Genomic DNA, 9,674 nt, shown 5'->3' on the forward strand with positions numbered 1-9,674 from the left:
TTGGCGTATTAGCCCGGAGTATGCAAATAACTAAAAACGTTCCAGTCGACCGTGTTGCAATTTCTGATTTTTAAAAAAAAATAAAACAAAGACAGATTAATTGATTCTGAATATTATGGAAATATTAATCCGGCTGTGAAATCTATAATCAGGAAGTCATCAGTGGAAATCAAGACCCGATTAAGCTTGCATGGGGCCCTTGTCATTGTTTATCACCCACACAAATGCCGGTTGGCACAACATAATACCTTAAATCAGTTTTTTATAACTAATTAATTGGGAGGCCCCTTTAACATTGGGGTTCCTGGCATAGGCGTACCAAATGGGCACCAAATGCTGGGAAAATTTGGGCACACAATTGTACTTTGTAAAAGTTGTATAAAAAATATTGTGTTCTTGAATGTGTCCAATTTAACAGCGAATTTATTATTATTATGTAGCATACTAAGAACCTAACTACATTTTTGGGGCACCAACCACCACCGCCCCCCCCAGTCAAAAATTTCCCCGTACGCCTACGGTTCCTGGTTCCGGCCCGGTCAGCACCCCTTTTAATCCGGGCCTGGTGGAAATTAGTCTCTATCATCCAGAAAAACATTCTACGAATATTAGTCTGGATGTGTTGTCAACATTTGAGAATAACAGGTCATTGGCTAGATTATCCGGTCTTTTGCATTATCATAAACAAAGTCGAAGGGAGGTAACTAGTCCTAAAACAAAATGTTAACGCCCATAAAATTATTTTAAGAATGCCATTTCAGAAAACCCATTTGATTGCATTCCCAGTTCAATATAGTTCAATATCCAACACTCTTATTTTTTTATTGTAAAACTCCTCTCTTCATGGGCCATGTCTATTTTTTTTTAATTAATCATAATTCGTCGTCACGATTCATGTTTGTTTATATTAAACATACATTATGCAAGAGTTAAATCTGCCTAGGCCTTTCTTTCGGCCTGAAATGTTATCTAAATTATTAATTAGACATTAATTAACTTATCCAGACCATAATCAACTCTCGATGTCAACGCTAGCCTGCGATATTTACTGGGTTACGATCACATTTGCGGCTCAACTTTCATTCATGATTTAATCATGAAATGGATAATCGAGACTATGCTTTTTATCATACCGACTGATAATGAGAATCGAGGTGCATATTCTGAAAGTCTTACCAAAAACACAAATGTGAACAAATGTTCTGTGCAACTTTTAAAAAAGATTAATGTGGTGGATTATGGAACAGCACCTTTAATATTGGTTATGTTCACTTTAAATGTTTACCAAAATATGTGTTTTGGACTTCTACAGTGAAAATAAGTCATTTAATTGCTTATGTAATTGATTGCCATCAAATTTATATGATAGGATCAGTTAGTCTACGTACGCTGGCTCGCTAGCCTGGAGGTCGGGTGTTCGATCCCTGCATTGGCTGAGAAAGTTCATTCAGATTTTCCGGCGTGGTTTTCCTTTGTCAGTGATGCAGGACGGAAGGCCTGACAAGGACAGCTGTCTAGTCCTTTGGGTGAGACGAAAAACCGAGGTCCCGTGTATATATTGGAATGCACGTAAAAGATCCCCTGGCAGTTGGAATTCGATATAAGAGCAGGCGATAGTGCCGCTGCTCGGGCAAAATTTCCCTCATAGCACACTGTATGGCGTATGCCCGTCTTCATTAGCCCAGCATAGGAGCAGAACAGTAGGTCGTTAAACCCCATCTCATTTCATTTCATTTACGTAACTCAGTAAGCATGCATTTCGCTTGGTGGCAAGGACGCCACGAGTTCGATTCCTGTGTTGGCCACTCAAAAGTTTTTTCTCAATTTTTTGAAGTCATGAAATCAGTTGAGTAAGTAATTGTTTGCCATCAAATTAATATGACATACCTTTTGTCTACATGGCGTCTTCTTTGAAAACCAGTAAAGCTACAGCTGACATGTCCTACTGTTTTAAAGTATATTAGTAAAACGATTTCTCCTACGTTGAAGACAAATAGGTGTCGTTTAGAACGCTAGAGCCTTTTCTAGCTTTGGTCGGCCAAAATGGGTTTCGTCGCGTTTGAAAATCTAATCTTACTTTTATTTTTATTTTTCAAATACCCGCGGTGGCTCAGTGGGTGATGCACTGCCTCACTAACCAGGAAGTTCGCTACCGGTATTGACCGAAATAGTTTCTCGTACGTTCCTCCTTGTCACTAGAGAGAGAGAGAGAGAGAGAGAGAGAGATGGGGCGTGACGTATGGTTTAATTTTGTTTCAATAATTCGCTCGCGCGTAGGGGGTCTTTAGCAGTGAGAGAAGAAACTACGAGGTTAGACAGGCGACTCTACTCCTTGTCACGTACAACTAAGGAATCGAAACCACCCCACTGTGTCATGTAACAACTTTTGGTCTTCGATGGAATTATTAGTGAGCAGAAATTCGCCCGTGTATTAGCCAGTTATATAGAAGGATAACTCGTGTTTTCCTTTTGCGTTCGTCACTTTCGTTTCTTGAAATCTTCATAACGCATCTATCATAGCAATGGTCGCTATGTTAAAATTTGTTAACTGTTTGTTAAAAACAGTGGTTCTAGAATTTAATTTGCAGAAGGAAAAAAGTTAATATTTGGGGCTCATTGCGTTGCATCGATGTCATCCCTATCGGTGACTGTAGCGGGCTAGCGAATATTCACTGCTGATAAGTGCGGGCAAGTTGTTCTAATGATAAACAAGTACAGTTACTACTCATCTGTTCTCGGGGTGGGGGGGGGGCTGGGGCCACGATTGGAAAAACATAATTTGACATACATTTTTGTTAAAATAACTAAAATTCATCTTTGTATCCACTGAAAAATATAATGGCTTCAATCCGAGGAGACAAATGATATAGAGTGAGGTGCGGGAATATTGATTCAAAATGCTGATGATTATAATCGAAACCGAAATCAGAGGAAATGATACCAGCAAACGTTAACTGGCTTCCTGTCCCACTGCGACTAAGGGCCAACAAGCGAGGAGGATTGATCGATGGTGCATCTCTAGGTTGATAACAGATATCTTGTGGGAAATTTCTCCAGTAAATTCCCACTAATCATAATTGCATAATTGAAGGTCCAAAACCCAAAGCTACAAAACTATCATACTTGTGAGAATTCGTCAGAGAGCAGACAGATTCTGGAAGGGAAAAGATGTAACAATTACTATCTGCAGACTCGCCTAGCGGGTTTGGAATAGCCCGCTCTCCACGTCTGACAAAAGACCCATGGTGCTACAATTTGACCTGCCTAGCCCCCTTCGGAGGCCCCAGCACGCCTTTGCAGTGACCCAATAAAATAGCATTGCACGAGCGTTAATTTCAGTAAGGTATCATCTTGGAAGTTACTAAATATAGACGTGAATGTTGTGGAATGCTCTTTAACTGGTGATGCGTATTAAACTCAACATCATCATGCTCTTCAAAAAAAGTAGGGGATATTGAAATGCAAATACGTCAACGGACAACACTGCAAGAATTGGCCGTGGCCCTGCAAGAGGAGTGGGTCAGATTGTCCCAAATCCTGATTGAACGGTTGATTAGGAGCATGCCACGACGAATTGCTGAATGTCTGAAGATTGGTGGAGCAATAAAATTACTCATTATTAAGACAAAAATCAAAAACGACCATTTTCACTTTTGACAGTGTATCTCTTTGCGAGTGAAATGGGGCCGTCAGATAAGCCGACCATATGAACTGTTTATGTTCATGTGTAGGCAATTGGCCTGTTATTAACATACACTGGTTATCTCTAATAATAACAGCAGTGCATTTCTGCAGTTTTGTATTGGTCATACGAGCGACTTTTGACCATATTATGGCGTCAAAGATTTGATTAACCAACCAGCGTTGATGTTTCTAGTAGAACACTCACAGTGACAGTTCCGTGCGAACTCGCTGCAACTGAACGTGGGATTATAACAACTCTTCCAGATCCTAGTGTAGTAAAACGAAATTTTGAACTATGAATAACGGACAACTCAGGGAGTTTGAAAAAGCTACAAACGATATCTGTGAAAATTAGGGGTGGGCTCCTAGAAATAGTTACGAAAAAAACATATCAACCAACCGTTTGGACGATCATTAGCAAGGGCTCATTTTGTGCTTCAGACAAGGTAACATAGCCTATATACATGTAGTTCATTATTACATGTTAACGTTTTGTTGAGGGTTTTTTTTGCATATTAAAGCGATATTGTTATTTAAGGCTTTTTTTGCTTAGAAAGCTCACCTCCAATGTCTTATTTGGCGTTACCAAAAGGCAATTGGAACAATTTCTGTAAAAAAAAACCCGAAAACATAGCGGGAAATTGACTGGTTTATTCATGCACAAGGTGATTTCATGTCACAGGTCTCTGACTAAACAGAAAATTGGCGTTCAAATAGTTGCATCGGAATAAAATAAAGGATTCGAAGAATCTACCACATAAAATTAACCAGTTTTATACTTTGAAATTTGTTTTGGAATTATCAATGGTTATAGTCTACAATAGAAATAACCGCGTAAATGTGCATGGTGCATGGCTCGTAATATAAAAGCGTTAAAGATGCTTGATAAGTGGGTTAAAGTTATCACGTTATCACCAAGAACCAAATAGAAGTGATGATCCCCGTCTTGAGGATAACCAGAACGATCCAGTATCATCATGAAGCATTGGTGTATAAATGGTGTATCCAGCATAATATTTGGGACCTAGAAATTAACACAAATAGGTCGCCACGCATATAATAATGTAATCTGAATGTATATAAACTGATTTACATTCAATCGTTTCTGTTTTTAGTGTAATTTCTAATCAGTTATGTTCGACGAAGTACGCCAGAAGTCTCAATCGAATGGCAATTTCTAGCGTCTGGTTATTCCAGTCTACGCCGATAGTATTTATTGCGCATGCTCTCCAGATAAGACTTTGGCGTCACCGTTTGACATGACTTGTGGAATATGCCTAACCTCGTTTTTCGAGTCCCTTATTACAAATGACACTGAAACGCATTATGGTACACGATTCGTGTACCAATTGTAAAATGTTTATTTTGTCTTAAATATTGGATATCAGAAACCCATCTTTTCCCGGTAAGATCACAACATCAATCTTGATTTAAATTGACAAATAATTTGTGTTTTTAATGTCGAAGATTTTGGATGATATATTGAGTTAGAGACTTAGCTACTTTAAATATCACCATTTCCTCAACACTTAAATATGAAACTATTATAAAATCTATGCTAATTTCACGGAGGATTTGTACATAACGCCAGACCCTATATTGCGGTATCAATATTATACACATATTATTATTTATACACACGGTTCTGATCTGTAAGCCAGATCCAATGCTCTTAAATTACTTTTGAAAGACATGAAGTTTGAAATATTTAACACTTTACCATGTGGAGATCCGCCAGTCTGACTTCAATCGGGGTCACTCTTAATGACTTCGTATCAGAAATAGGAAATATATCTTCCTATATATTATATCATCTTCGATTACCATTTATTTCACTGTACAATACATGTATACATTGGTATTTCATATGGTTACCGTTACGTGTAATGCAAAAGGGAGTCGCGGTGGCTCAGTGAGTAAGACACTCGTTCGTTAGCCTGCATGGAAGTCTCGGGTTCGCTTCCGTTGTTGTCCGTCGTGGCCTCCCCTTGTTAATGGTACAGAACGGAGGGCCTAATAAGGGCAACCGTCTAGTCGTCCGGGTGGTCAGAATTCGATGTAAGAGCAGGTCGTAGTGCCGCTGTCCGATCAAAGTTTCCCTCATAGCAAAATGCGATGGGGGAAGGGGGGGGGGTACAACTACAAGTATAACGGAATTTCCGGCGTATCTTGCCAGATAACTTTTTGTTTTCACTACTTTAGTCTTACGCCAAATTCGAACTAACAGAATCACTAAGTCTTTCTTAAATTGTTTCATGGCATTTATATAGTAATTGAGCTGGACTATACAGGTCCCAATTCTATGGATAACCATTGCTTATTACTGAACGACGTTTCGATTAGGGTTCTCTTCTCTAGAGAAGCTTAGTCGAAAAGTCGCCCAGTAATAAGCAGTATGATTGTATTCCATATTGTGACCTGTATAAGTCTTTCTTGGTCATGAGGGAATCGCAAGGGGGTGGGGGAATCAGAAATTGGAGCAGGGGGCAGGGTCCTTAGTGGAGACAACTTCAAGTTTAACGTGGGGTCTTGAGGATTACCCGAGAATTTTACAATTTAGGTGCATGCATGTATAGGATTTAGAGTGGAATGAGGCCAAAACGGCGGCAATGCTTCGCACGTTTGCTCTATTCGGTCTTATTTCGATGAATGTTGGAGAAAGAAATATGCTTACACATGACAGGATCGTGCAGTTTTCGTTTCCCTAGTTTCGGATGTCGACAGTAAAGTATACAGTCAATATTATATTAGACGAATTTTAGTTCATTGTTATTGAGTATATAATTATAGTGTCCCTAGGCTCAGTACTATATTCAAGTTTTTAATTGACCTAGTTACTTTAGTAACGCATTGTATCGGCTCTGATGATGCCCCTGTTCAACCCTTTTGATTTGCTGGGAGATGGCGTAGGGGCTGCACAGGTGTACGTGTGTGGAAGAGTGTAAGGGGGGGGGCTGGTCTAGAAAAACTTGGTCACATAAATTCATAGCTCGGGTGGCACCCCCCCCCCCCGCCAGTTCAGCCACCGGACTATTGTTATCATAACAACATTTTGAATGGGCATCCATATTGATACAATAGGATGCTGGTCGTTGACTAGAAATGGTTACACTACTGCTGATTTCGGCTAATTGCTTAATGGTTTGTAATTCTCGTTAAGCTTTTATATGTTTCGATAGCTTCTGTGGGCGTATGGTTTGTTGCCTGGCACCCTAACTTTTATTTTACTCATAAATGTACAATCAAAATGAAACCTTGCTAATCAAAACTTTACACATATAGTTTATATATAATGTGCAGGCAGCATGATTTTATGTCTTTTCCATTGTCAACCCTCACTCAAAGCCTATCTGGAATCAGGTGTTTTGGGTTTTTCTATGGCGAAGTCAACAAATTATCTTATCATATCAATCATGATGTGATCTTTTATCTTTTCTATAGATCTGAATATCATCTGTGCCATCGTAGGCGTAGCCTATGTTCTACCCACAACGGTTAAGAAGACAGTGCTACCCCATCGCTACCTACTAGACTTTTGTCCGGCAAGTGCTACAGCAGAAGATGTTCGGGAGGCGGTAGAAGATATATAGGCGACGACCTTATATACAAATCTTCGGAACCTTCACCGAGAGACAGAAGATGGTTGTATGTGCGATTCAATGCTCGTGCATTGGTGGAGCTGTGTACGCAATGCTCTCATACTATTATATATTGGATGTTGAATATCCACATTTTGTCTACACAACACTGGAAGCTCTGCAGATCGCGTGTTTGGGTTTACTCGTAAAGAAGCCTCACACCCGTGTTTTGGAATTGCCTAAGCCAATGGGTACCTAAGCAATTGTGTAAACAATTATTTATAACTGATAAATCAAGATGGTTTTGAAAACTGTGGGATGATAGAAACTGTACATGGAAATAAACTGAGAAAGTATAGGTTGTTTAATAAAGATCTAAAAGTTGAGGATTATGTTATTTGTGTCCCGGCCAGGTCTAAGAGAGGTGTTATAAGTAAACTTAGATGTGGTATTCTTCCTCTATAGCAATAAAAATAAGTCGCTCTTCTAAACCCCCAATTCCCCTAAATAATCGCATATGTCCTTTGCGCTTGCCGTGTGTCGAAAACGAAATCTATTTTGATGAAATGCATGTTGGTTCCTATTCGCGCATATCGGATCGTAAATTCCTGAATTATGGCCCTTGATTGTACGAAAAATCGCGTTTTGAGCTTGTGGTCCCTTAGTCTCGGTCACCCAGAACCTCCTAGTCTTCAACATACGGAGGGTCTGGGAAGGTTGTCAATATTTGACGTAAAGTCCATTGCCCATGCGTAACCGGGAGTTTGGTTTTTAATGTGGTTGATTATCCAGTCTCTTTAGCCAAGTCAAGTAAGAGTTGCGCCCCTTCCCACAATAAATCCCATAATTCTTGCATTAATATAAACAAACATGGATCGTGACGACGAATTAGGATTAATTTTAAAAGCATAGATATGGTCCATGAAGAGAGAAATTTTACAATAAAAAATTGAGAGTGTCAGATATTGAACTCGCATGCAATCAAATGGATTTTTTGAAATGACTTTCTTTAATTAATACAAATCTTCGGAACCTTCACCGAGAGACAGAAGATGGTTGTATGTGCGATTCAATGCTCGTGCATTGGTGGAGCTGTGTACGCAATGCTCTCATACTATTATATATTGGACGTTGAATATCCACATTTTGTCTACACAACACTGGAAGCTCTGCAGATCGCGTGTTTGGGTTTACTCGTAAAGAAGCCTCACACCCGTGTTTTGGAATTGCCTAAGCCAATGGGTACCTAAGCAATTGTGTAAACAATTATTTATAACTGATAAATCAAGATGGTTTTGAAAACTGTGGGATGATAGAAACTGTACAAATGGAAATAAACTGAGAAAGTATAGGTTGTTTAATAAAGATCTAAAAGTTGAGGATTATGTTATTTGTGTCCCGGCCAGGTCTAAGAGAGGTGTTATAAGTAACTTAGATGTGGTATTCTTCCTCTATAGCAATAAAAATAAGTCGCTCTTCTAAACCCCCAATTCCCCTAAATAATCGCATATGTCCTTTGCGCTTGCCGTGTGTCGAAAACGAAATCTATTTTGATGAAATGCATGTTGGTTCCTATTCGCGCATATCGGATCGTAAATTCCTGAATTATGGCCCTTGATTGTACGAAAAATCGCGTTTTGAGCTTGTGGTCCCTTAGTCTCGGTCACCCAGAACCTCCTAGTCTTCAACATACGGAGGGTCTGGGAAGGTTGTCAATATTTGACGTAAAGTCCATTGCCCATGCGTAACCGGGAGTTTGGTTTTTAATGTGGTTGATTATCCAGTCTCTTTAGCCAAGTCAAGTAAGAGTTGCGCCCCTTCCGACAATAAATCCCATAATTCTTGCATTAATATAAACAAACATGGATCGTGACGACGAATTAGGATTAATTTTAAAAGCATAGATATGGTCCATGAAGAGAGAAATTTTACAATAAAAAATTCGAGAGTGTCAGATATTGAACTCGCATGCAATCAAATGGATTTTTTGAAATGACTTTCTTTAATTAATTTCATAGGCGTAAACATCTTGTTTTAAGAGGAGTTACCTCCCTTAGACATTGTTTATGATAATGTGAAAGACCGGATTATCTAGTCAATTTTTCTCAAATGTTGACAACCTGTCCAGACTAATATTCGTAGAATATTTTTCTGGATGATAGAGACTAGTGGTCCCTATATAGATGTCACAATTTTCATCCGACTTAAAAAAAAACGTGTGAATATATCACAGTTAATACACTAATGATGGTTGAGTTCGAATTTCGTAAAAATCGGACAAAAACTGACGGAGATAATGGCCGCCCCTTGTACGCAAATAGTTTAAAAAAATATGGTATATCAATGCGGTGGACCCTCTAGAGGCAACAGTTTTTATCCGATTTGGATGAAACTTTAAATATTTGTTTTTAT

Source organism: Patella vulgata, chromosome 1 (assembly GCF_932274485.2).
Source record: "Patella vulgata chromosome 1, xgPatVulg1.2, whole genome shotgun sequence".
Lineage (NCBI taxonomy): Eukaryota > Metazoa > Mollusca > Gastropoda > Patellidae > Patella > Patella vulgata.